Here is a 27471-nt window from a genome sequence, read left to right as displayed (position 1 = left end):
CGCACCTGAGTCCTGCACCTACAGCGGCGCCCGCGCCCTGCACACGCTCTCGCACCCACTCCTGCTCCCAGCATTCGCACCCGCGCCCTGGCCCTGCACATGCTGCGCTGGCACCAGCACCCGCGGCCATGCGCCTGGGGCCAAGCACACAGGGAACCGCTGGCTCCTTGAGCCTGCTTCTCCGATGCCTTCTGGCGACTCCCTGCACGCCACACACACACACACACACACACACACACACACACACACGAGCCTGCACACAGTGAACCCAGCCCCCTCTCTCCCCTGAAGGCCAGCCTTGACCTGGACCTCAGGAGGGGCCTCAGGTGCACATGGGGGAGGGGGGAGCCCTCCCTCCACAGACTCATTCCTCACACCCCCAGGAGGAGAGGCTACAGGACCCCTCCTGCCCGGGTCTCCACCACTCCACACACCGCACAGTGCAGCCCCCTGGCAGAGCTGCCCAGGGGCCTCCCAGACCAGGCCTGCACACTGGGGACACTGGGAGTGGGAGATGAAAGGGTGAAGGCTACCCCCTCCCCCACGGTCCTAGCCCCTCCCTCCCTCCCTCCCGCCTCCTAGCGCTCGACACTGGGGTGTCTGGAACAGAGGTCCCAGGAACAGACATGGCCAGTTCGGGCAGCGTGCCCTTGAATCAGGGAAACAGTGGCTGCTCCGTCTGCATCTTGGGGTCCTGCGAGCTCTCAGCCCCCCTGCCCAGGTAGGGGCACACATTTTCCCTCTCCCAGGCCTAGTCCACCTGCCTGCTCCCAGCCCGGGCCTGGAAGAAGCGGGTCCATCTTGAAAGTGGCCCAGGAGAGGAGGAGGAGGAGCGAGCGGGGGGGAGGGGCAGGAGAGGCTGGGCCGACCCCGTTTCCCACAGAAGAGCCTCTCCCAGGGCCACACCTAGGCTGCCATCTAGAACCAGAACTTCAAATCCAGTGAAGACAACCCACTGGGCTCAGCACCCCCATGCTCCTCAGAGAGGAAGGGGCCGGGGTCCGTCCTGGGGAGGCCCTGAGGAAATGAAGTTTCCAGCAGCCAGCTCCGGATTTGGGTGGTTCAGGCGGCCCTGACAGGAGCCACTTGCTGTACCACGGGCTCCCCAGGCAGAGGGTCTGGGCCCGTCCTGCTCATCTCTCTCACCTTGGTGGCCAGCCCAGGGCTGGCCCCAGAAGCCACAATAAATATTTCCTGGAGAAAAGATCTAATGCAGGGATTCCAAGGCAGGAGTGGGCGGTGGGGATGGACCCAGGGCCCCCCCGACCAGGATGCCTTTGACACATGGCTGTCAGGCAGGTGAGCAGACCAGTGGTGACCAGTCCCCAGTCCTGCGTGGTTCTGCAGACCCAGCTTGCACCCAGGAGACAGCTGGAGGCCAAGGAACACTCGGGGTAAAGGCCGGACCCGGACTGGGGGCAGAGGGGGCCCTGTGGAGGATGTGGCCTTGATCTCTGCAGGGCAGGGCAGACGGGGAGACCACCTTCAGGGCTCAGTGCTGGAACCAGAGCACCCCAGGTGCCTCCTCATGGGCAGGCGCCCACCTCTCCTGGGGCAGCCAGGGGAGGACTGGAGGCCCCTCACCGACCAAAAGAGGCTTGCTCTTGCGGTTGTGTTCTGCCCCACAAGAGCCTCTCCCCACACATGCTGGGCCATCTGCAGCGGAAAGAGAAGGAGGCAGTCCCACACAGTAGAATACAATTGGCAAACAAACAAAACGAAATTGCAGCCCTCAGTAAACCAGGCTCTGTGGAGGCTACAAGCAGACCCTGTGCGCTGACAGGGTCACACACGCTCCTTCCAGCGTTGAGTCCGCGCAACGACACAGTGGCATTAAAATCACGGTGACCAGCAGACACTGACTTGCTTATATGCATTCTACATGTATTATCTCATTTAATTCTCAAGCGGTCCTAGGAGACATATACTGTTATGATCCCCACGTTAGTAGCGGGGACAGCAGAGAGACAGAGAGGTGAAGCAACTTGCCCAATGTCACACAGCCAAGAAGTGGCTGGGACTCAAACCTTACTGCCCCATTAAGCCTCTTTTCTCTTTTATTTTCACACCACACACATACAAACACAAATACACGCTCACACACATACACATACACACTCACACAATACACACATATACACAACCCACACTCACATACACTCATATACCATACACATATGCACACACACTCAAACATACACTCGCACACTCACATACACACACACATATACACTCACTGCACACTCACACACATGCACGGCATCCTACAGGCCTGGGCAAGGACACAGCAGCACTCTGGGTGTCTGTTTTGAGGTCCCTTCCCCCGGGTGGGGGGGCTGCCCAGGATCAAGTTTACATGAGAAGTCAGGGTCACTGAAAGGGTGTGATCTGAGGCCACCGTTCTACTCCTGTTAGCTCCTGAGGTCAACAGGGCAGCCCCTCCTCTGGGCTGGAACATTAAAGGCATGACACCGAGTGACCCTGAGGAGAGCAGGGAGGGCAGGGTGATCAGGGCACCACAGTGAGGAATGACTGAGCTACCAAAGGGACCCAGAGGGTCCCTGCCTAAACAGCCCAGTCCCTCAACTCCACTCACAGGACAACCCACTCCCCACCTCCAGACCCAGAGGGTTCCTCCCAGAAGAGTGGAAAAGCTGGAAGGGAGAAGGGCTACCAGCTATGATGCTTTCTGGAGTTCCAGACCCCAGAAGCCCTCTCATCTGGCTTTGGCCTCTCACCCCTCCTGCAGGAAGGGCCCTCTTCTACCTGCACCTCCACATCATCTCCACCTCCCACCTTATCCTTTCTAGCTGGTTTTCGTCAGTGAGGAGGGCTCTCTCTCCCAGGTGGCAGCTGGGGTGGGTGTGGGGAATATCAGTTCTGGGAGGTTATTGTTAGGATGGTCACCATGGCAGCAAACATCACATCTGCACAGCCAAAAGTGCTGCACATGGGGCTCATTCTCCCAGGAAAGCCACGGCCTCCCCTGTCCCCCTTGCCTCCAGGGGTTGCTGTCATGGGAGGGATGTCACTGCCACCACCTCTCCCAGGCCCAGCCATCTGCCTGGAAGAGCAGGGTGCCGTACCCCAGAGCAGAAAGACCCTAGTTCATCAATCTCCAATCACCTGGCCCTGACATGGCAGCCCATGCAGGACACTATGGCAGGCATGTGGGGAGATGATGGTAGTAGTGGTGGGGATGGTGATGATGGTGATGGTGATGATAATGATGATAGTGGTGGGGATGGTGATGGTAGCAGTGATGGTGGCGATGGTGACAATGATGGTGGTGATGTTGGTGATGGTGATAATGATGGTGATGATGGTGGTGATCGTGATGGAGGCAATAGTAGTGATGATGAATGATGGTGGCGATGGTGGTGGTGGTGGTGATGGTGGTGATGTCGGTGATGGTGATAATAATGAGGTGATGATGGTGGTGATTGTGGTGATGGTGATGGAGGTGATAGTGGTGATGATGAATGATGGTGGTAATGATGGTAGTGATGGTGGTAATGATGGTAATGATGGTGATGGTGGTGGTGATGGTGGTAATTGTGGTGGTAATGATGGTGATGGTGGTAATGGTGGTGATGGTGGTGGTAATGATAGTGATGATGGTGATGGTGGTGATGGTGGTAATGATGGTGGTAATTGTGGTGGTTAATGATGGTGATGGTGGTGGTAATGATAGTGATGATGGTGATGATGGTGGTGATGGTGATGGTGGTGGTGATAGTGGTAATGATGGCAGTGATGGTGGTGGTGTTGATGGTGATGGTGGTGGTGATGGTGGTAATGATGGTGGTGATGGTGATGATGGTGGTGATGGTGATGGTGGTGGTAATGATAGTGATGATGGTGATGATGGTGGTGATGTGATGGTGGTGGTGATAGTGGTTAATTATGGTGGTGATGGTGGTGGTGATGATGATGATGAAGGCCATAGCTACAAGTTACAATGTAACCACTACACTATGGAAACTCTTCTAAAGGTCCAACTCCCACCACTTCATATAAACTTCATAACAACCTTGCAAGATAGGGACTACAATTAGCCTCCTTTTACAAATGAGGAAACCAAGGCACAGATCTGTAACTGGGCTCAGATCACACAGCTAGTCTATGGCAAAAATCAGTACTGGTTTCCAAAGTCACCTGACTTTATACTTGGTGCCTTTAATCACTACACTCTGCTCAAGGGTGACTACTGGCCTTGTGCATGCAGTTAGTGTGTGCCAACTGTGTCCAGCTCTTCCCAGGCACTGTGTCACACCAGGGAACAAGATGGGCAAGGTTGCCACCTTCACAGGGCTTACACCCAAAACCAACAAGAAACAAACAAGAAAACATTGGGTAGTGATATTTGCTCTACACAGATTTAAAGCAAAGAGGGTGACAGGGTGACAACTTCAGAGTGGGTGCCCAGGAAAGTCCTCTCTGAGGAGGTGACATCATTTAAGCTGAGATCTGAATGGCAGAGAGACACTAGGATAGGGGGAAAGGGCATCTCCGGCAGAAAAAGCAGCCGTGCAACGGCCCTGTGGCCAGAACCAGCTGGTGTGTTTAAGGAATGAAAAAGACGGAGGAGAGAGTGCCTGCAAAGGCACTACCACATCTGTCATTTTTTCATCTGCACATTCTGCTTGGTACCTCAGTCCTCCAAGGGAGTCTGAGCCACCTGAATGACTAACAAGCAGAGTAATAAAGCTAACCAGTAGGACATGGGCAGCATCCTCTGGCCTGTCCAAGGGCTCAGCCCACGGACATGAGGGCACAAACCCTCCAGACCTCCTTCTTTCTCACCAGGCATCCAAGCACAAGGTGGACAGCACGGTCTGTCTGGGAGATTCACACTCTCAGGGTGCAGGGACCCCTTCTGAGCCCACTCCCAGGCCTCTGGCTGGCCGGTGTTCCTGCCCACATGCTCACACAGGTGTCTCCATCAACCAGGGCTGCTCAGGCCAGCAGGGGCAGGCAGCATGACACCAGGGTCCCAAATGGCCAGGAGGGGCCCGGGAGCCATGCTCAGCTCATGTTTCCCTCGCCATGGACACCAGGGACTTGTCATATGGAAACTGCCTCCTGGCATGAGTCAGAAGACCCTGCACTCAGGTCCCTCCTGTGCTCACCTGCTTGCCCTCCACCCACATGCTTGAAGGGTGTGCTGAAGTGGCTACAGGCCTGGGATCCCCAGCACCAATGCAGAGGACCTGTGTGCATCAGCTAGGGGCTGACTTGAAACAGACGTTTGTTCCCTTCTCCCCAGGCACCCAGAGGTGGCACCCCTGGTGGTCACGGTCATGGCTGCTCGGCTCCATGTAGCCTTCAGGGACCCAGCTGCCTACAGCTCTGCTCCACCACTAGGGGCAGGCCCTCTTCCTGGGACCCCAACATGGAGACCCAACCATCAAATCCGTGTTCCTAGTGGCCACATAACAAAAGGGAGGATGGACAGAGTGCCCTTGTCAGCTTTGGCCACATGACCCTCCCCATGATGACCCGTTGGCCAGAATCTATCACATGAATTCACTTAGCTGCAAAGGATGCTGGGGAAAAGGTCTTGACCCTGCTAAACTGTGGGGATCTATCACTGAAGAAGAGGGGAGAATGCATCTTAGAGGGGGGACAAGCAGTGGTCTCTGCCACCTTACCCGTGAGCATAGCCCACCAATTCTCCATGTGTCAGTCCTAAGGAACCAATGTCTGCAGAGCCCACTGCTACAGAAAGAGCAGGGGCCTGAGTACACACCAGCTCGGGGATCTAATTCTGATCCCAACTGGGAGTCTCTGCTTTGTGACAGGAGCTAATACCTAATAGCTGTTAGGATTTACTATTGTTAACAGATGCAAAGCACTATAGAAGAAAATGTGCAGAAATTAGAGACAGCCACTTTGGAGAACTGTTTGGCAGTTTCTTACAAAGCTAAACAAATACCTTCCCTATGACCCACTAATCCCGCTCGTAGGTATTTACGCAAAAGAAAAAAAATGTATGTCAAAAGAAAAAAAAAGAAATTTGTACAGCAATGTTTATAGCAGCTCTATTCATAGTAGCTGAAACTGGAAGCAACATAAATGTCCATACACAGGAGGGCAGGTAAACAAATCAGTGTATGTAAATAAGAAGAACTACTGATACCCTTGACAACATGGGTGAATCTCTTGGAACTAAAGTTGAACAAAAGAAGCCAGACACAAAGAACACATACTGCAGGATATGATTTCTACAAAATTCTAGAACTAACCCATGGTTATAAAAATCAGAAAAGCGGCTGCACTGCTCAGGCAATGTGGGGATTGACTCCCAGCAGCCCGAGGGAAGTTCCTGGGGTGGTAGAAATGTTCTGTATTTCTCTGTGATTAGACAAGTGTATACATTTGTCAAAAAAGTAGCAAACTGTACACTTAAAATCAGTGCATTTTTATGTGAATGCAATTTACATGTGTGACATGTCATTATGTATGTAAATTACTCCTAAATTTTTTTAGCTTTATAATAGTATTGATTGATTATTTTTATTGAAGTATAGTTGATTTACAATATTGTGTTAGTTTCAGGTGTACAGCAAAGTGATTCAGTTTTATATATATATATATATATATATACACATATATACACACAGATATATATTATGTATATATGTATATGTATGTATGTATTTTTCAGATTTTTTTCCCTTATAGCTTATCACAAAATATTGAGCATAGTTCTCTGTGCTATACAGTATAGGTCCTTGTTGGTTATCTGTTATATATACAATAGTGTGTTTATGTTAATCCCAAATTCCTAATTTATCTCTCCCCCCTTTCCTCTTTGGTAACCATAACATTACACAAAATGTTGGTATCACGTGTGGAGAATCCATGTTCTTCTAATCACATGGAACAGTCTCAGCGATTGGCCAAGTATCAGCAGACAAAGGAGGGTCTCAAAAAATTCTACAAAAGCAGGAATCAGTGACAACAGTGCAATAACATTAAAAATAAATAACTACAGGAAGCCAATTACATCCACTCAGCAGGAAATTTAAATTATAAACTACAGAAACTACAAAAATGAAACTTATAAACGGACACAAGTGACCACCATGCCTCACACGCTGTGAGATGCAGCCAAGCAGTGTTCAGAGGAGATAAGCCAGCTTGACTTACTAGAAAACAAGCGAGATTGAGAGTAGACTAAGATTTACAGCTGAAGACACTGGAAAAGAATAACAACCTCAAGAAAGGTAAAGGGAGGAGTTTGATAAAGCCAAACAGAAATCAGTGAAATAAAAAACAACCAAGAGTAAAACTAACCAGTAATACAAAAAGCTGGATCTTTGAAAAAATTTTTCATAATAAAATAGACAAATTTTTGATGTCTGGTCAATAACAAGTCTAAAAGGTAAAAATGGGGGACAAAAATGAAATAAAGAGATAAAGATTACAAAAGAACACTATGCACAGAATTTCACCAATAAATGGAAAAACATAGTTGAAATGGAAAATTTTCTAGGAAAATACAAATGACTCGTAGAGACTCAAAAAAAAAAGTAAAATACCATAGAAGAAATGCAAAAACTATGGTGAACTTTGCACAATAAGAATGTTTTCACTTATTATATTTGTACTATTTTTAAAAGTCAATGAGAATATGAAAAAAAAAAAAAAAAGGTAAGCAAACAAACCCAACAGCCCTGACCAGGAAATGACCAGGGCCCAGGGCACTTGACAGCCTCTGCCCAGGTGCACAAGGAGCTCATTCTAAATTTAAAGGACTAAAACATCAGAAAATACTGGGTGCTCCTTCCTTTAGTTTTTGTTTGGTTTGTTTATGCCCAAGAACCTGGAAGAGGCTGCATTCCTGCCCCTGGTGCCCTTTTGTCCACTTGCCAAGCGACCGTCCATAGAGAGGGTCTACACGGCGCAGGTGGGACGCGCCGGGAAGCAAGGAGGGTTTGGAAGGATGCGCTCGCTGGGCACCGGTTATTCAGGGTTTCGGAGGAGAGAAGGATTTGTAATAAAGACATGCATAGCAGTGCTATTTATAACCCAGAAAACTGGAAGCAACCCAAATCACCCCCCGCTGGGACTGGCCTGGCAGATACGCGGAGGAGGGGATGGAGATGCCGGGCCACGTGACACGTGGGGAGGGAGAGCTCCGTGGAGACAAGAGCCTCGTGCGTGGGGGGAGCCAAATATAATGCAGTTTGCACACAGCCACCGTAATTATGGGCCACTGCAGGCATGCGCTCCCTCAGAGGTGTCAGGCCACGGCCAGGCGGCCAACAGCCAGAGTAACTCAAGTGCTAGCGTAGCCGTGGCCCTCCGTATGCGGGCACGTGGTCACCTCTTTACGAATGAGGACACTGGGCTCTGAGCTGTAGGGCCGGCAGCGGTAAGGGTGGGGGGCAGCCCAGCCCTCCCAAGGCGTAGGGGCAGGTGACCCAGCCGGTCGGGCAGCGCCACCCGAAAAGGGTCCAAATGATGGAAACAGAGCTTTAAGATCACAGGTCTTAGCCCCAGGGAAGCAACGCCTACCTCTGAGCGTGCTGCCTTCTCGCACACCCCGGAAACGTGGGTCTCGGGTAGTGGAGGGGAGGTAACACTTTAAACTCTCCCCGGAGGGCCACGTTCCCTCATCCTGCCAGGACTCCCCCCGGCCCTCTTCTGAGGTGCCCCCCACCCCCGTGTGCAGGGTCTCCTGCTCTGGCAGTCATCACATGGGGGTCTCCCAGGTTTCTGGGCTCCCTCCACCCAGGGGTCCTGAGGACAGTGGGTGGAAGAGGGGGCGGGTGGACTCTGCCAGGAGGCCGGCAGTGTAGTGGCCTCACTCCTGCCCAGGCCCCAGCCCAGGGTGCCTTGGCCTCTGCCAGCTGTTGCCTGCATCTGGCCTTCCTGGTGGATCAGAAGCTTACAGCCCTCCTGCCCCTTTCCCCGGTCCCTGGCCCTCCTGCACGGCATCCCCCCAAGCCTGGCAGGCCACTAGGGTTTGAGGGTTCTGATACAGGACAGTCACAAGAGGAGGAGGCTCCTTCTCCCTCAGGAAGGTGACTACAGAAACCCTCTCCATACAGCTGGAGGGCAGGACCTCAGCTGGGGTCTCGGCAGACTGGCCGGCGGGCCTGGACCCTCGTAGCAGTCAGTGTGCACAGGCTCCAGAGCATCCCCGACTGCGGTCGGTCCCCAGGCAGGCTGCCCCTCACACCACCGCAGCTCCCTTGTTCCTGCCTGGCTGAGTCTCTATCAAAGTGGCTGGTGCCCAGGGCTTTCTGCCCAGGGTTCTGCAGCGGGGCCATGTTGATCCTGGTCCTACCCTAGGACCCAGGGTCTCCTGAACCCTCCTCACCTTCCCCTTTCTCTCAGCTCCCAAGAGAAGCTGCTAGGGCCCACACTGTGGAAACTGCACATCTCACCTTCTTCATGGTGTTAATGTTAACAATATTAATAATAGCTACCATTGTTGGCAGGGGGCTAGAAGGTACCCATTTGGAATCGGGACTTGATGGCCATTGCAAGGGAGAAGTGAGTAGGGACGGGGGTGGGGGCAGGGCTGCATGACCACTCCTGCTGAGGGGGCAGGGTTGGGGGAAGACACGAGAGAGGAGCAGCTTTGGGGTAAAGGCATTAAGTTCCACTCAGGGCCTCCTGGCACCACCACCTGCAGCATCAGGTGAAGATGGACTTGCAGGCCAGAGCAAAGATGGAAACTGAAGGTACAGACCAGGGAATCATCAGAAGGAGGAGGGTGGGAGCCATAGTGAATGTCACCAGGAAGAGAGTAAAAGGCCAATTATGGGTCTCCGGGGGAAGCCTGCATTGAGCAGATGGTCTGAGGAAGGGGTGATCAAAGAGATCAGATGGAGCAAGCTGAGGGTGAGAGAACTAGGAGAGGAAAGAGTCCTGGAAGCCAGAGTTGAGAAATGTCCAGGCAGAGAACGCTGGTGGTGGGTCCAGTGGCTGGGGCGCAATGTCTCAAGGAGGGTGTGGGGGCAGGGGGTGGAGACAAGTGCCACTTTCTCCATCAAGAAGCTTACTTGTGACTTCCATGTCTAGACATTATGGATGAGCTGGGACCAGACTAACCTTTCTACCAGAGATAACCATAAAACTGGATGAAATGTTTGAGACAACTGTTTTCAGGCCATAGGTGACAGACAGGCCAGACTTGAATCCCTGAGAGAAGGACAACTTACAATCACTCAGCTCTGTGGCACAGAGCACTGGAGCACAGAGGTCACATGGACCTGCTGAGGTAAAGACCAGATCAGGCAGAGAAGCAGTGGGAGTATGTGGGACAGGATGCCGGAGAAGAGGGAGCTGTGTGCGGGTCCCCAGAACTCTACATGGGGACCTGCAAGTCCTTGGCCAAGAGCCAGGCTGTGCATATAGGCTGGGCAGGATCGGGTCATGCTAAATTAGAGGGCCTTGGGAAACACCTTGGATTTTCCAGGATCTGCAACAACAAAGCACAAAACCAAGGTCATCACCCAGTGTGACTGAACTGCCTACAAAGCAGGAGTCAAAATTCTTCAGAGCAAATTAACAGAATCTTGAGTTTTACAACATATTAGTCATAATGTCCAATAGTCAATAAAAAAAATAATCACTATGTATACAAAGGAACAGGAAATATGATCCCCAGGAAAGAAAAAAGCAATCTACAAAAACTGAAAAACTGAACACAAAATGACCCAGATGTTGAACTTAGAGACTTTAAGGCAGCTATTATAACAGTGTTCAAAGAATTAAAGAAAGATATGGTCTTAATCAGTGAATGGATTGGAAATTTCAGTCCCCAAACGTAAAATGTGTATAAAGATAGATCAATGGAAATGATCTGATCTGAGGATTAGAGAGTAAAAAGGCTGAAGGAAAATGAATAGTGCCTCAGAGACTTGTGGAACAATATAAAATGATCTCACACATGTATAATTGGAGTCTCAAAGGAAAGAGTGTGAAATTGAGGCAGAATGAATGAAAACACAATGGTCAAAAACTTCCCAAATTTGATGAAAAACATCAATTTACATACCCAATAATCTCAACAAACCCCAATCAGGATAAATATAATAAGAACCACACTCAGACAGACAAAGTTCTGAAAACCAAAGAGAATTCTGAAAGCAGCCAGAGAAAAAAGACACGTTGCTTACATGGGAATGATTATAAGAATTATAACAGACTTCTCACCAGAAACAATGGAAGCCAGACAACAATGAAATGACATCATCAAAGTGCTGTAAGAAGAAAGCTATCAACCCCCCAAAATTCGTATCCAGTAAAAATGTCCTTAAAAAAAAAAGGTTGAAATAAATTCACATAAACAAAACTAAGAGAGTCCATTGACAGAAGACCCACACTACAGTTAAGGTAAATGACACAAGATGGAAACTCAGATCTACAGGAAGGAATGAAGAGCACAGGTGGAGAAACCTGGCAGACACAATCTTACCCACACAACAGAAGTGAGCATCACCAGAGTGGGACAAATTGACATTGCAGCATTACCTCTGCATCATTTATGAGGAACACAGGGGAAGTAAAACAAACGAGACATTCTACAAAGCAGCAGACCTGAACTCTTCAAAAATTTCAAGGCCCAAAAGGAAGGAAAGACTGGAGAACTGCTCTAGGCAGAAAGAAACTGAACACACACAACAGCTAAATGCAACACGGGGTCCTGGGCTGAACACTGAGCCTATAAAGGACATTATTAAGGCCACAGGCAACATTTGCATGGGATTAGATGGTGATATTGGAGCAAGAATAATTTCCTGATTTCAACAGTTGTACTGGGTTGATGTAGGAGAGGACGCTTGTTTTGCACAGGGGCATGGAGGGATAATGAAGAATCATGCCTATGGCTTATTATCACATGAGTCAGAAAAAATACATAGAGAAACAGATTTATAAGGCAAATGTAGTGAAGTGTTAACAACTGGGGAAATTGGTTGAAGAGCATATAGGTGCTCTTTGTACTATTTTGCAACTTTTCTGTAAATTCGAGATTATTTTTTAAAAAACATTTAAATAAGAAGCATCTTCGTTGGGGTAAAAAGGAGGAAGAGACGGCAACAGAATGGGTCAAAGTTCAAGAAAGATAATTATTTTAAATAATTATTTTCATTGAGGTATCACATATATACAGAAAAGTGCACAAATCACAAGTATGTACACACAAAAAACTTCCACCTTCACCCAGCACCCAGGTTAGGAAACAAAACAATGGCTGTATGCTTCCTATCCTCTCCCAGTTACGACCCCCCCACACACACTGTGGCAGCAGCTATGGCGACCTTTGCCAACACAGATTAGTATGGACTGTTTGTGGGGTTTCAACAATTGGGAGTTGTGAAGCATTTTCTCATTTGTGTCCAGGTTTTTCCCCTCAATACCATGTGATTTGTAGAAATTCTTGAATATTCTGGATCAGAATCCTTTGTCAGATATATGCATTGGAAGTATCTTTTGCCACTCTGTGGCTTGGCTTTTCACCTTCTCGCACATTATTAATAGTATCTTTTGATAAATATAAGTTCTTAATTTCAGTGTGATTAAATGTATCAATTTTTTCCTCCGTGGCATTATGCTTTTTATATCCTATTTAAGAAGTTATTGCCTACCCCCAAGTTCATAAAGATATTCTCCTACATCTTTTTTCTACAACTTTACCGTTTCTCCCTCTGAATTAGTTCTACAATCCTTATGAATTAAGAGTGTGTATGTGCGTGTGCACATGTGTGTCTGTGTGTGTCTGTGTGTGTGTGTAATATAAAGTAAGCATCAAGGTTTTTTTCCATACGTGTATTCAATTCACCCAGCAGTAATTTTGGAAAAGACTCTTCTTCCCCCAATTTATAAGCAAGTGTTAACGTTGTCATACATGTGTGGGCCTGTTTCTGGACTCAGTTCAGTTCCATTGGTCTATCTGTCTATCTTTGACTAAGGCCACCCTGGGTAATTACTGTAGTTTTGCAGCGAGAGCTGATGATGCTGGTAGACCCCAGTGTACACAGTTTAGAACTTTTCAACAGGTTCCATACATCTCTTGCATTACTTTCTGTATTTTCCATCTTTTTTACATCTTTGTGCATCAGCCTTGATATTTTCTACTGTCCTATCTTCTACTAATCCTATCAGTCAACTTTCATTCATTCTCTGTTCTCTCATGTCCTATCATAAACACACTGATTGTATTGTAAATATCAATTATTGTGTTTTCAGCTCTAAAATGTATATATATATATTTTGTTTTTGTTTTTGTTTTCCTCTAGTGAAATTCTTCATCTAATCATCTATTTTCTTTAAAATATTAAAAAGTTATTTTAAAGTCTGTCTGATAACTCCAAGATCTGAGTCATCTGAGGTTTTCTTGGTGTGTCTATAATTTATAATTGAATGTTGGACACAGTCCATGACAATTTATTGAGGTTCTGGAGTCTTTTACCTTTCTCCATAGAGTGTTCATCTTATCCTCTGGAGGCAGCTAGAGTGTGGGCAGACTATCATAATCCAAAGTAACAGGAGGTAGGATTTCAGTCCTTATGCCTCCTTCTATCTTTGGTTCATGTCCATTCCTAGGGTGGAGCCCTCCCCAGGCCCCAACCCAGATCCTAAATTCCAATTTTTGTCTCTTCATAACCGTTAGATTGTTGAAAATTCCACTCTTAGCTTCTTAGTCTCTCATCACGTGTATTAGATACATAGGCAAATGCTTCAGGGGCAACATCTGAGTTTGGGGCTTCCAGCCTCTTGAGTGCTGGCTATTTTGTCAGCACTATAATTAAAATTTTCTCTGTTTCTCCATGAACTTGCTCAGAACTCTGCCGGCTTCCTTGCCTCTCAGCAGTAGTAGCCCTATGCTAAGATTCTTAGCCACTCTAAGCCAAGAACTGGTTCACACCTGGAGATGTAAGTGGTGTGCAGAATATGAGCTCACATCTCTCCAATTCTCTTTTCTTTGGAAACTTGGCTCCTCAATTCATGGTTGTCTGCAGCTGTCTGATGCCGTCAAACCAATTTTTTCATCTGGATTTTCTACTTGTTCTCAGTGAGGGCAGTGGTCCAGCCAAGTCCTTCACCATAGCTGGAAGTAGTAACTCGAGGAAGGGATGGCATCAAACTGGAAACTGAACAGGTTTTTCTGTCTCTCTCTCTCTCTCTGTCTCTCTCTCGTGTACACACACACACACACGGTAACTAATGATGACCGCTCCCCCCTAAGAAGCCCTTATCATGTGCCAAACTTGGTGCTATGTACTTACATGTGTTATGTCATTTGATTTTTACAGCAACCTCATAGGATAGGTGTTACATCCGGTCCCGTTTTACAGATGAGGAAACTGAGGCTTAGAGAGGCAAACTAACTTGTCCAGGCAATCTGTCTATCCCCTGGAACCGAAATACATAGAAAAAAGTTTAAGTTGTTTTTATTGTAATATATATGTAATATAAAAGTTACCATTTCAACCATTTTTAAGTGTACAGTTCAGTGATATTTAAGTACATTCACAATGTTGTGCAACCATCACTACTATCGCTTTCCAAACTTTTTCATCACTCCAAACAGAAACTCTGTAGCCATTAAGCAGTAACTCCCCATCCCACCACCATCCAGCTGCTGGTAACCTGTAATCTACTTTCCATCTCTATGAATTTGCCTATTCTAGATATTTCAGATAAATGGAATCATACACAATTTGTCATTTTTTTCATCTGGCTTATTTCCCATAGCATAGCATTTTCAAGTTTCATTCATGGTGTAGCATGTACAGTAGTCCCTCCTTATCCACAGGGGAAACATTCCAAGCCCCCCAGTGGATGCCCGAAACTATAGATAGTACTGAACACTATGTATATTGTGTTTCTTCCTATACAGACATACCCATGATCAAGTTTAATTTATAAATTAGGCACAATAAGAGATTGACAACAATAATAAAATATAACAATATACTGTAATAAAAATTATGTGACTGTGGTCTCTCAAAATATTTTATCGTACTGTAGTAACTCTTCTTCTTGTGATGATGTGAAATGAGAAAATGCCTACATGATGAGATGAAATGAGGTGAATGAAGTAGGCATTGTGATGTAGCATCAGGCTACTATTGACCTTCTGACCATATGCGAGAAAGAGGATCATCTGACTAGAGTGATCCTGGAACATCGAGCCATGATGATGTCAGTGGTTGAATGTCAGGAGCAGACAATGTCAATGATTGGGGATCTCGGGCAGAATGGCACAAGATTTCATCACACTACACAGAATAGCAGAAATTTAAGACTTATGAATTGTCTAAAATTTTTCCATTTAATATTTTTGGATCACAGTTGACCATGGGTAACTGAAACCTTGGAAAGTGAAACCATGGATAAGGGCGAACTGCTATATCAGAAATTCATTCATTTTTATTTCGTTGTTTGGATATACTACATTTTGTTTATCCAGTCATCAGTGGATGGACATTTCTGTTCTTTCCACCTTTTGGCTATTGTGAGTAATGCTGCAGTGAACAATGGTGCACAAGTATCTGTTTGAGTTCCTGTTTTCAATTCATTTGGGCATATATCTAGGAGTGGAATTGCTTGGTCATATGGTAATCCTATGTTTAAGTTTCTAAGGAACCACCAAATTGTTTTCTACAGAACCTGCACCATTTTACATTCCCACCAGGAATATGCAAGTGTTCTAATTTCTCCACATGCTCACCAACACTTGTTATTTGCCTTTCTAAAAAAAATTATAACCATCCTAGGGGATAGGTGAAGTGTATCTCATTGTGGTTTTTGCACTTCCCTATTGAGTATTGACATGGAGGATCTTTTCATCTGCTTATTGATTATTTGTATATTTATTTTGAAGAAATGTCTATTGAAGTCCTTTGCCCATATTTTAGTTGATTTGTCTTTTTATTGTTGAATTGTAGGAGTTCTTTCTACAGTCTGGATATTAAAACCTTATTTTCTTCTACTCTGTATGTTATATTTTCACTTTCTTGATAATGTCTTTTGATGCACAAAAATCTTTAATTTTAATAAAGTCCACTTTATCTAGTTCTCTTTTGTTGGTGGTGCTTTTGGTGTAATATTTAAGAAGCCAATATAAAATCCAAAGTTATGAAGATTTATGTTTTCTTCTAAGAGTGTTATGCTTTTAGCTCTTATATTTGGGTTGTTAATCCATTTTGAGTTAATTTTTGTGTATGGTGTGAGGTAGGGGTCCAACTTCATCCTATGAAACAGGCAAATTCATACAGATTAGTGGGTGATTAGGCCTGGGGATGGGGGGGTGGGATTAGGAGTGACTGCTAATGGGTATGAGGTTTCCCTCTGGGGTGATGAAAATAGTCTACATTTAGATAGTGGTGATTGTTGCCTAACTCTGTGAATACATTAACAACCACTGAATTGTACACTTTAAAAGGGTGAATTTTATGCTATGTGAATTATACCTCAATAAAGCTGTTATTAAAACAAACAAACAAAAAGAACAGCTGGTGGCCCGTAGGAGGGGGACAGGCCTGGCAGCCCCGCCTCCTGCTTCTAGGAGAGCAAACATGCTGCCCTCCTGTGGCCTCCAGTGGCTGCCGGCCAGACTCTTGCACTGCCAGGGCTGTGTTCTAAATCAAACACGTTGCCCAGGCCCAGGATTCTTTCTCCTCTGCAGTGTCACATTTTAGGGAGCCCTTCCTGCACTTGGAGGGGCAGGGTGTCAGCATCCTCCCAGGGGCCCTGGAGAGGCAACCTTAGTGGCCTTCCTAGGCAGAGGTTGTTGACAACCGGGGCCAGCAAGGAGAAGGCGGCAGACACGGGGTGAGGACTGTGCCTGACAGACCGTGTATGGGTCCCTGGGCCACCCCCGGCCCCCTCCGTATGACCCAGGCTCTAGGCTGGGAGCAGAGGGCGGGAGCCAGTCTGGTTGGTGCCACCGCTGGGTAGCCCCCAGTGGGCCTCTGCCCGGGAAGCTCAGGTTCCCCACCAGGCCCCAGGGGCCCTGAGCCCTCTCTGACTTCGTGCCTCCCAGCAGAGCAGGGGCCCACAGGAAGCAGAATGCAGCTGGGTGCGAATGCAGGCGGGGGAAGGCAGCTCCCTGGTGGTCCAGTGGTTAGGATTCAGTGCTTTCCCTGCTGGGGGCCAGGCCACGCAATGCGGCCAAAACCAGCAAACCAACAGACAGACAAAGCAGCCTGAGGAGAAGGTCCTACAATTGTCCCCGTGAGGTCCATGAAGCCAGGAAGGAGAAGGACCAGAGTGTAAGCTCCCAGGAGGGCATGGCCCTCCCCCTCCTGGCCCAGAGGCCCGAGAGGCCCGCGGCCCCTGGTCTCAGGCACTTGCAGCTCTTCAGCAGGATTCAGCAACCACCTGGCCGCTACAGACCCGCCTTGGCATTTTAATTACAGTCATTAAGATGCCTGCTTTTGCTGTGGCCATGTCGGCAGTTCCAGGCCTTTCTGTGCAGAGCACCTCCGCCTCATCCCCTCCCCTGGCTCCTAACCCTCTCCCCTGCCCCTCCAGGGCTCACAGTCCCCTAGGGCTTCTGGTCCCCGGGTCCCACGTCCTCAGCTGGAGGGGCTGGGTTCTAGGCCGCACCTCACCCACCCCGCCCCCTTCCCTCCACCCTGACCATCTCGGGAGTCAGGCCTTGCGCAGAGGCCATGGTGACTGGCAGAAGCCCTTTCCCACAAAAGGTTCCCTCAACGGTGTCCAGGTCACCTGTCTGCCTTGTCCCTCTGGCCTTGGGACCTCTGCCCAAGGGTGCTCACTGCAGTATCCCCTGCCCCCAGCCCCTCCCCATTGGGAGCCCCCAGCCCCGTGTGCTGCCTCCACACAGACTCCCCGTGGAGTGGGGACTCCTCCACGGGGCCACTGTCCCTCCACAGTTTGGGTGTGACACACACCCTGTCTGTTGGTCTGTCCCCTCGCAAGGCTATGAGCAAAGCGCCTGTCTCCTTGTGCCCCCTCTAAGACCTGGGCCTGTGTCTGAGTCTAATTCCCAAGAAAAGCTGTTCAGCCAAACTTAGCACAAAATGGCAATTCTGGGGTTGAACTCTACCTAGCAACAAGATTAGCAGCTGATTTTGCAAACTGGTATTTTTATCTCTGGGACTGGAACAGCTGAGAAAAGAGCCCTCCTCCTGCACCACCTGGGGACCCCGCATCCCCAGACGCTCCTCCTGGCCCCAGGCCCGGCTCTGCCTTCCCTTCTTGCTTGCAGGGGTCCCTGAGCCCTGGGGGTGGGGACGGGGATCGTGAGAGCCTCCCGCGAGGAATGTCAGCCCCCAGGTCCGTGAGGAGACGCTGGGTGGATGCTGAGGCTCCCGAAGCAGCCTGGCCTCCTGTCCTCACTCACTGTCTCCCTTTTCCTTTTCCTCATCCCTCTGTCCCCCCATCCCAGATCATTTGCACTTTCCACACTGTGTTGTGCCTCGTGCCCCATCAGACCGGGGTCTGTGGGGCCGGGGTCACAGCAGGCTGGGTAGCTGCAGGATGCTCTGGACCACCTCCTCGCACCCCTCTCCCAGCTCCTCTCTGCCTGCCTTCTCTCCGCCCCTCACAATGATGGGAACCTTCCGGCAGCCTCCAGCCCCAGTGCCATTTGTGTGGGTTGCCATCTGCCAGGCTGTCATCTAGCAGCCATCATGGCTCCTCGTTTTAGAGAGAAAATATTGTGATAGTAAAACGTCCCGGAACTGGACTTCCAGTTCCAGAACAGGATGGATGGCGTGGACTCCCTTTTCCAGCTCCTCCTCCCTGGACATAATCCAGCAGACACCCATTAAAGGATCCTGAAAGCTGGAAAGAAGAAGGCAGGCAGGCTGGGGCCATGGGACTTGAGAACAACATGTTGTATGTCCCGGCGTTGCTTTTTATCTCCCACATACCCAGGGCTGGCGCAGGGGCCTGCAATCTGAATCGCCACTAGGCATCGACCAAACAGGCAGACAACAGGAAAGGCTGCCCTTGGACCAAAGGATGGGAGAGGGGAGGCCCAACAGAGCTGGTGCTGTGGGCTCCCCCACCAAACACCTAAGGGAGAAAGCGTCATGGAGCCCTGCGTCTCCCCATCTCCAGCCAGTGCCATGCAGAGCCCCAGGCCCAGTGGAAGCACGCTGGCCTCACAGGCCACGCTACCATGCAAGAACTCCTAAAACTAAACCTTGGAACCCTAACCCATAAAAGGAGGCCTGAAAGTATACATTAAACCTGAAAAGGGTGACTTCCTGCAAAAATAGAGGAGTTAAATAAGATTAAGACTCATAACATAATAACCAAAATATCCAGGATACAGTTGAAAATCCTTCGTCATACCAAGAACAAGGAAAACCACAATTTGAATGAGAAAAGACAACCAACTGAGGGCAATGACAAGCTCAACTGGCAGTTGGAAGTATGGGGCAAGAATTTTGGAGCAGCCATCATAAAAATGCTTCAATAAGAAATTACAAACTGTCTTGAAAAAAATGAAGAAATGGAAAGTCTCAGCAAAGAAGTTTTATGTTTTTTTATAAAAATTTTCTCTATAAAGAAAAATATTTTCTACAAGGTAAAAATTGTACCTACAGTTGTTGAGTTTTTATCATAAATGGATGTTGAATCTTGTTAAATGCTTTTTCTGAATCTATTGAGATGATCATATGGTTTTTATCCTTCCTTTTGTTAATGTGTTACATTGACTGATTTGCAGATGTGGAACCATCTTTGCATCCCTGGAATAAACCCCACTTGACCATGGTGTATGATCATTTTAATGGATTGTTGAATTCAGTTTGTTAATATTTTGTTAAGAATTTTTGCATCTATGTTCACCAAGGATATTGGCCTGGAATTTTCTTTTCTTGTGGCATCCCTAGCTGGTTCTGGTATCAGGATATTGCTAGCCTCATAAGATGAGTTTGGAAGAGTTCGCTCCTCTTCTGTTTTTTGCAAGAGTTTGAAGAGGATTGGTATCAATTCTTCTTTGAATGTTTGGTAGAATTCACCAGTGAAGCCATCTGGTTCTGGACTTTTGTTTGTTAGGAGATTTTTGATTATGGATTCAATCTCCTTACTAGTAATCAGTCTGTTAAGATTTTCTATTTCATCATGATTAAGTCTTGGCAGGTTGTATGTTGCCAGGAATTTATCCACTTTTTTCTAGGTTGTCCAATTTTTTGGTGTATAATTGTTCATTCCTCTTTCATTTCCGATTTTATTTATTTATTTTATGTATTCTCTCCGTTTATCTTGGTAAGTCTAGCTAAAGGTTTATCAATTTTATCTTTTCAAAGAACCAGATCTTAGTTTCATCGATCTTTTTTCTGTTGTCTCTTTAGTCTCTATTTCACTTATTTCTACTCTTTGTTATTTCCTTCCTTCTACAAACTTTGGTCTTTGTTCTTCTTTTTCTTGTTCCTTGAGGTATAAAGTTAGGTTGTTTGAGACTTTTTTTTTGTTTCTTGAGATAGACATTTACTGCTCTAAACTTCCCTCCTAGCAACGCCCAGCTGACCACGGCACTACAGGACCCAGCGGCCAGCGTGGAGCAGTGGAAGAGGCAGTTCTCCCTCTGCCACGATGAGAACGACCAGCTCTGGAACAAGATTTGATGAGCTGGAAGAGCAATGCAGTGAGATAAACAGAGAGAAGGAGAAGACTATCCAGTTGAAGAGAAGAGCTGAGGAGCTGGAATCAGAACTCTGAGAAAAGGAGACTAAGTTGAAAGACCTCCAAAAACAAAGTGAAATCATTCCACAACTCAGGTCAGAGTGTGAATACATCGCTGAGAAATTAGAGGCAGCAGACAGTCAGAACCTAGAAGACAACGTGTGTTCTCTGAAGACAGACACTGAGAAGAGTAAGTACTGACAGCGCCACCTGAAGGTGGAGCTGAAGAGCTTCTTGGAGGTGCTGGATGGGAAGACTGACGACCTGCACGACTTCCGCAGGGGCCTCTCCATGCTGGGGGCCAACAACTACGGCCATTCCTGAGTCCCCAGTGTGTGCGTGAGACAGAGTAGCACTAGGATGTCCTCCCATTCGCGTTGCTTCTGTAAATGCAGGTGCAGGTTGTCTTGTTTCCAAACCAGGGATGCCGTCCACTCTCTCCTCTCCAGAATAGAAATCTCCCCTCGCTTCTCTGGCCTTGCAAGTTTGCAGACAACTGGACAGTTCTGACTCAGGAATGCAGAACTAGGTCTACCTTAAATGTTTATGCAGTCAGGGCAGGGATGTTTATATCTTTCTTAAGGGCTGTTGCAACCATATGAACTGAAAGAGTATTTTCTAATCCAAATATAAATACCCTTTCCACCTCCTTTTTTTGAGTAGCATTCATAGTATTTGAATGTCCATCAGGCCTCAGTGTATGGGGGTGTGGTGACAGCAACTTCCCTCTCAGTATATACAGAGATGCTTTAAAACAACCACTTAGCAGAGACTTGTCCCGAGAAAGAAAACAAGTTTCTGGTGGGTGTGTTTTCTGGCACGGGAATTGCCTATATGCACTCCGCCTGCTTCCACCCGCCCCCAGTTTGTAGGGTTGTGACAACTTTCCTTTTCTTGGTTTTAATTTCTGAGATTACCATGCTGTGTGGACAGCATGCAGTGAGGGTGCCTAACACAGTGCCTAGCACAAAGTAGGTGCTTAATAAATATTTGTTTAATTGAACGTATTTTTTAAAAAAAAACACTTCCCTCTTAGAACTGTTTTTACGGCATCCCATCAATTTTGGTATCTTACATTTTTGTTTTCATTTGTCTCAAGGTATTTTTTGATTTCTTCTTCAACCCATTGGTTGTTCAGTAGCATGTTGTTTAGTCTCCACATATTTATGAATTTTCCAGTCTTCTTCATGTAATTAATTTCTAGTTTCATACCATTGTGGTCAGAAAAGATGCTTATATGATTTCAATTCTCTTACATTTATTAAGTCTTGTTTTGCAGTCTAACATACAAGCTATCTTGTAAAATGTTCCATGTGCACCTAAGAAGAATGTGTATTCTGTTGCTTTTGGATGGATTGTTCTATAAATATGTTAAGTCCATCTGCTCTAACATGTTGTTTGGACCAATGTTTCTTTATTGATTTTCTGTCTGGATGTAAGTTGGGTATTAAAGTCCCCTACTACTATTGTGTTGCTGTCTATTCCCCCCTTTAGGCCTGTTAATATTTACTTTACATATTTAGGTGCTTCCACATTCAGTGCATATGTAAATGTTATAGCCCCTTGTTGGATTGGCCCCTTTTTCATTATGTAACACCCTTCTTTATCTCTCATTACAGTCTTTTATTGTCTGTTTTGTCTGATATAAGTATAGCTATTCCAGCTTTCCTTTGGTTTCCATTTGCATGGGATATCTTTTTTCATCTCTTCACTTTCAGTCTGTGTGTCCTTACATTTAAAGTGAGTCTCTTGTAGGTAGCCTATAGACGGGTCTTGTTTTTTTTAATCCTTTCAGCCACTCTAAATCTTTTGATTGGAGAACTTAGCCTACTTACATATAGGGTAATTATTGATAGGTATATGCTTATTGCCATTTTGTTAATTGTTTTCTGGTTATTTTTACAGTTCCTCTCTCTTCCTTTCTTCTTCTTTTTCCTCTTCTTTTCCTTCTTCTTCTTCTTCCTCTTCCTTTGTGACTTGATTTCTTTTGTGGTATGCTTATATTCCTCTCTATCTTTTGTGTATTTACTGTAGGTTTTTGCTTTCTGGTTATATGAGGCTTACATATAACAACTTGTAACAGTCTATTTTAAGTTGATAACAACTTATGTTTGAGCCCATTCTAAAACTCAACATTTTTACTCCTCTCCACCCCCTGCTTAATGTTTTTGATGTGACATTTTACATATTTTAATCTTACGTATCCCTTAGCTAATTACTATACTCATTATTACTACTTTTGTCTTTTAATCATCATACTAGCTTTATAAGTAATCAAACCACTACCTTTACTGTATATTTACCTTTACCAATGAGATTTATACTTTCATATGTGTCCTTGTTACTACTTAGCAGCCTTTCTTTCAGCTTAAAGAAGGTTCTTTAACATTTCTTGTAAGGGTAGTTTAGTGGTGATGAATTCCTTTAGCTTTGCTTGTCCATAAAACTCTTTTATCTCTCCTTCAATTCTGAATGGTAACTTTGCTGGGTACAGTATTCCTGGTTGGAAGTTTTTTTTGTTCTTTCATCACTTTGAATATATCACGCCACTCCCTTCTGGCCTGCAAAGTGTATGCTAAAAAAAAAAAATCTAATGATGGTTTTATGGGGGTTCCCTTGTATGTGACAAGTTGTTTTTCTCTTGCTGCTTTTAAAATTCTCTAACCTTTGACACTTTAATTATAGTGTGCTTGGTGTGGGTCTCTTTGGATTCCTCTCTTTTGGTAGTCTTTGGGCTTCCTGGCTCCAGATGTTTGTTTCCTTCCCCAAGTTAGGGAACTTTTCAGTCATTATTTCTTTCAATAAGATTTCTCCCCCTTTCTCTCTCTCTTCACCTTCTGGGACTCCTATAACACGAATGTTAGTCCATCTGGTGTTGTCCCATAATTCCCTCAAGCTACCTTCACTCTTTTCATTCTTTTTTCTTTTTCCTGCTCTAATTGGGTGAGTTCCACTGCCCTGTCCTCAAGTTGACTGATTGTTTTTTCTGCTTCATCTAGTCTGCCGTTGAACCCTCTGGTGTATTTTTCAGTTCAGTTATTGTATTCTTCAGCTCCATTACTTCTTCTTGGTACTTCCTTATATTTTCCAGCTCTGCTGAAATTCTCACTGTGTCTATCCATTCTTCTCCCCAGTTCAGTGAGCATCTTTATGACAATTACTTTGAACTCTTTACCAGGATAATTATTTATCAGGTAAATAATTAAATATCATTTAATTATTTCATTAAAGTTTTCTGGGGTTTTTATTTTGTTCTTTCATTTGGAAACTATTCCTCTGTTTCTTAATTTTGCTTGACTCTTTGTGTAGGTTTCTATCCAGTAGATGAAACCACCACCTCTCCCAGGCTTGAAGGAGTAACCTTGTCTAGAAGATAAAACTTGTTCAACCCTGCCCCAACTCTTGATTTTCCCTCAAATATTGTACTTGTCCAAACAGCCTATTCTATTTTTAATAGCTCCCAGTAGTTAAGAATGTGCCAAGACCTGTCAGTGTCCCAAAGAAGAGGATCTCAGTACCTAGATTCATGCTCATACTGACTGGAAGTCAGACCTTCAGGCAGCAGCTTTTAAAGTATGCAAATATACACAGTCCTGTGGAACTGTAAGCGTAAGCCCTGCTAGCCACCAGAGCCAGGTGATCTGGAGTTACCCCCTGGGCCACAGTTACAAAAATCAGGGCTCCTGATGAGCATAGCTCTTTTCTTGGTGATACCAGTGAGCTGGAGCAAGGCAGATGGAGAGCACCAAGATGGTGTCAACAGCCTACACTCCTTGAGAGTGGCTCTATAAGCCACTAACTGTGTGCCAAACCTGAAGTCTGCCCCTCAAGCTGATGCTCTAAGATAAGCAAAGAAAGCTTCTTCACAGAAAGACTGGAGGGTATGCCTCAGTCCACTGTGCCCAGGGGGTGGCAGCCTGCCAAGAACCATCTCTCCAGTTGCCACAGTCCTGTGGGACTCATGAATGCAAGCCCTCCTGGTCCTCAGAACCAGGTGATCAAGGGGTGTTTCCTGGGTGGCAGCCGCCGAAAAATGGGCACCACACAAAAAAACCAGGGCACCAATGCAGGGAAAGATCCCCTCCAGAAGACATGGCACTCTGTAGCATGGCAGAGGATAAGCAGAAAGATAACATCCACCCTCTGAGGTCTCTAGAAAAGATTATAATTAGCCCCTAAATGCATACCTAATTAGAAGCCTGCCCCTCAGGCCTCAGTCATGATGATTAGCCAATAGGCCTTCTTCATAGAAAGACAAAGCTCCTGGGTCTGTTACTTCTTGCTATGTCTGAGGATGGCTGTTTAAGAACTCCTTCTCCATTGCTTACAGTCCTGTGAGACCCACGAGTGTACACCCCACTGGCCACCAAAGCCAGGCAATGTATCAGTAGATGTGTTTCCTGGAAGCAGTCACAAAAATCAGGGCACCAGACAAGGGTATGAGCTCCTTTCTGGGTGACGCCGGTTACTACAGTCCTGTGGGACGAGGAACGCAAGCTCTCCTGACCTCCAGAGCCAGGTGATCAAGAGGCATCCCCTCGGCAGCAGCCACAAAAATCAGATGTGTGTAGAAGTTCCCTTCCAGGAGATACTGGTGCTCTGGAGAGTGGCAAAGGGAAAGCACAAAGTGCCACCAGTCTCCATCCCCAGAAAGTGTTCTAGCAGGCTCTTAAGAGGTGTGTGTTAAATTAGATGCCTGCCTCTCAGGCCAATGCTTTAATATAAGCAGATGAGCCTTCTTCACTTTAAGTCTAGGTGTGATCGGTTGCCTGTGAGCTGGGCCCTAGAGTGTGTGGGTCCAAGTGCACAAGCCCTTTATAAGAGTCGCCACTCATATCATTACAGTCTTGTGGGTCTAGGGATGTGAGCCCCATTGGTCTTCAAAGTTAAATGTTTTAGGGACTCGTCTTTCAAGTGCATGTCTTAAAAGCTGGGGTGCCTGATGTGGGCACCTCTCATGAGAGAGAAGCTCCAGGTTTTGAGTTCCTTCCCAGCCGCTCCTACGCACTTCGATGTGGTTTTCTTCTCATTTGCTGAGTACAGTTATCACTCAGCCAGCCCTTAGGTTTTTCTAAGGGGAAATTGTTCCATATATAGTTGTAGAGTCAGTGTTTCTGTGGGAGGAGGGGTGTTTAGGATCTTCCTAAGTCACAGTCTTTTACTGGAACCAGGACTACATCAAACTAAAAGCTTCTGCAAAGCAAAGGAAGCCATCAACAAAATGAAAAGGCAACCTACTGAATGGCAGAAAATATCTGCAAGTCAAACGTCTGATAAGGGGTTAATATCCAAAATATATATAGAACTCATACAACTCAATAGCAATAAAAAATAAATAAATAATAAAAATTTAAAAGTTCGATTTAAAAATGGGCAGAAGATCTGAATAGACATTTTTCAAAGAAGACATACAGATGGCCAATAGGTATGTGAAAAGGTGCTCAACATCACTAATCAGCAGGGAAATGTATATCAAAACCATGATGAGCTATCACCTCACACCTGTTAGAAAGGCTACTATCAAAAAGAGGAGAAACACAAGTGTTGGCAAGAATGTGGAGAAAGGGGAACTCTTGTGCACTGTTGGTAGGAATGTAAATTGGTACAGCTACTATTGAAAACAGTATGAAAACTTCTCAAAAAATTAAAAATAGAAGTACCATACGATCCAGCAATTCCACTTCTAGGTATTTATCCAAAGAAAATGAAAACATTAACTCAAAAAGATATATGTTCCCTCATGTTCATTGCAGCATTATTTACAGTAGCCAAGACATGGAAACAACCTAAATGCCCACTGCTGGATGAATGGATAAAGAAATTGTGGTATACACATACAATGGAATATTATTCAGCCATAAAAAAGAATGACATCTTGCCATTTGTGACAACATGGATGGACCTCAAGGGCATTATGCTAAGTGAAATAAGTCAGACAGAGGAAGACAAATACCATATAATGTCTCTTATAAGTGGAACCTTTAAAAAAAAAAAAAAAGCTCATAGATACAGAGAACAGATTGGTGGTTGCCAGAGGTGGGGTTAGGGGTTGGAGAAATTTTTTTTTTATTTAAATAAAATAAATTTTTAAAAAATAAATATTTTCTATAAAGTAAAAAGTATAGGGGACTTCCCTGGTGGTGCAGTGGTTAAGAATCCGCCTGCCAGTGCAGGGGACACGGGTTCAAGCCCTGGTCCAGGAAGATCCCACATGTCGCGGAGCAACTAAGCCCATGCACCACAACTACTGAGTCTGCGCTCTAGGGCCCACGTGCCACAACTACTGAGCCCAGGCGCCAAAACTACTGAAGCCTGCGCACCTAGAGCCCATGCTCTGCAGCAAGAGAAGCCACCATAATGAGAAGCCCACGCACTGCAACGAAAAGTAGCCCCCATTCACCGCAGCTAGAGAAAGCCCACACGTGGCAACGAAGACCCAACACAGCAAAAATAAACAAATAAAATAAATAAATTTATTTTTAAAAAAACAAAAAAATTATAGAACTGAAAAATATACTAACCAAATTAAAAACTTTGCTGGATGAACTCTCTAGTAGACTGGAGATGACAGAGGATATAGAATCAGTAAACTTGAAGAAAGATCAATAGAATTTACTCATTCTGAACAACAGGAGGAAAACAGACTGAAAAATAAAATGAACAGAGCCTCACAGATTTATGGGACAATGACACAAGATCCAACATTCACATCATATCATTCATATCATCTCAGAAGGCAGGGAGAAAGAATGAGGGGCTGAAAAAGTAATTAAATAAGGTCTTCAAAAAAATCCCAATTCTTACAAAAGACATAAATGTACAGATTCAAGAAGCTGA

General features: G+C 46.0%; 1 pseudogene across 1 annotated transcript; it reads left to right on the top strand.

Moving 5' to 3' along the window:
* Positions 1-626: 626 nt before the first annotated feature.
* On the top strand, positions 627-26982 carry LOC309632658 (homer protein homolog 2 pseudogene; annotated as a pseudogene). The gene is made up of 3 exons: positions 627-721; positions 5270-5321; positions 20436-26982. The product of its transcript is annotated as a homer protein homolog 2 pseudogene (transcript).
* The last annotated feature ends 489 nt before the right edge of the window (positions 26983-27471 follow it).

This window comes from Balaenoptera borealis, assembly GCF_965194805.1.
Source record: "Balaenoptera borealis genome assembly, chromosome: 7".
Taxonomy (NCBI): Eukaryota; Metazoa; Chordata; class Mammalia; order Artiodactyla; family Balaenopteridae; genus Balaenoptera; species Balaenoptera borealis.
Note: the sequence above shows the minus strand (reverse complement) of the source record. Positions and strands in the feature narration are given on the sequence as shown.